The sequence below is a fragment of the Octopus bimaculoides genome, chromosome 22 (assembly GCF_001194135.2).
Source record: "Octopus bimaculoides isolate UCB-OBI-ISO-001 chromosome 22, ASM119413v2, whole genome shotgun sequence".
NCBI classification, from domain to species: domain Eukaryota; kingdom Metazoa; phylum Mollusca; class Cephalopoda; order Octopoda; family Octopodidae; genus Octopus; species Octopus bimaculoides.
The window spans coordinates 27,024,897-27,026,220 of record NC_069002.1 but is presented as its reverse complement, the minus strand read 5'-3'; the positions used below and the strand labels follow the sequence as shown (position 1 = coordinate 27,026,220).

The 1,324-nt window shown below is 33.1% G+C and overlaps 1 protein-coding gene across 2 annotated transcripts in view; it reads left to right on the top strand.

The window, feature by feature from the left end:
* LOC106879376 (ubiquitin thioesterase zranb1-B) overlaps positions 1-1,324 on the top strand; it is a 197,409-nt gene that overhangs the window by 95,109 nt on the left and 100,976 nt on the right. The window lies entirely within an intron of this gene.

The window sequence follows — 1,324 nt, the reverse complement described above, 5'->3', positions numbered from 1 at the left end:
ATCATTGTTTTATGTCCACTTTCCATGCTGGCATGGGTTGCATGGTTTGACTGAGGACTGGTGAGCCAGAGGCTGCACCAGGCTCAATCTGATCTGGCAAAGTTTCTACAGCTGGATGCCGTTCCTAACACCAACCACTCCGAGAGTGTAGTGGGTACTTTTATGTGCCACCGGCACGAGGGCCAGTCAGGCAGTTCTTATTTCTGTATTGCCCACAAGGGGCTAAACATAGAGGGGACAAGCAAGGACAGACAAAGGGATTAAGTCGATTACATCCACCGCAGTATGTAACTGTATATGTTTTATAGAATGATACAGTAAGGACCTTTTTTTATGAGCACTACTAGATTACTTAAATCCATATATTGTGACTTTAATTCTTATATATATATGTGTGTGTGTGTGTGCACGCGTGTGTATATATATATGGTTCTTGACTGATGAAAGAAAGCCAAGAACGACCCGTCTTTTTTTACCTGTCCTTCTAATTGTTGTTTCTCTTGTCCACCTTTGCATTGTCTATCTGTCCGAATGTTTTAATGCCCTCTATTGAGTTTTTGTTCATTTATATACATACACACATATATATATATATATATATATATATATATATACATACATATATATATATATACACACACACATACATACATATATGTAGGTATATGTACTCTGTATTATATATATATTTATATAGGTACATGTACTCTGTATAATATATATATATATATATATATATATAGTTGGAATTTACAAAAAGACAAAAGGTGAAGACAGGTGTATAAACAACAAACAGGTGTATTAGTTTAATGCTTGGAAAGGTGAGATACAGTAATCTCTCGACTATCGTGGTTGTTACATTCCAAAACCCACTACATTAGGTTAAAATCCACAAAGTAGAAACAGTACTGCATTGTATATTTTTTAAAATTACTTTTATAGTTTGTATATATTTATTTTATTATAAATGCAAAACAACACCATGGAGGAATCGATGTAAGCTTAAATAATAAACCGCGATAGGTGAACCGTGATATGGCGAGGGATTATTGTATATATATATATATACATAATTTTTCATAGAAAACTATGTAATCGTTACCAATATAGCAGGAAAGGGACAAATTTAACGTCATTTAACGACAAATTTAAATATGGAAGAAACTTAGAAATGCGGTATTGATCTCCTATTTTTGACTTTTGTTTGTTCTCAAATGTATTCCCCAAAGACGTGTAAGGCAACTTATATGTTTGACTTAAATTTGACGGTCAAATAAAGCTTTATACAAAAATGTTGACATAGGAATAAATAATGGATATTAGC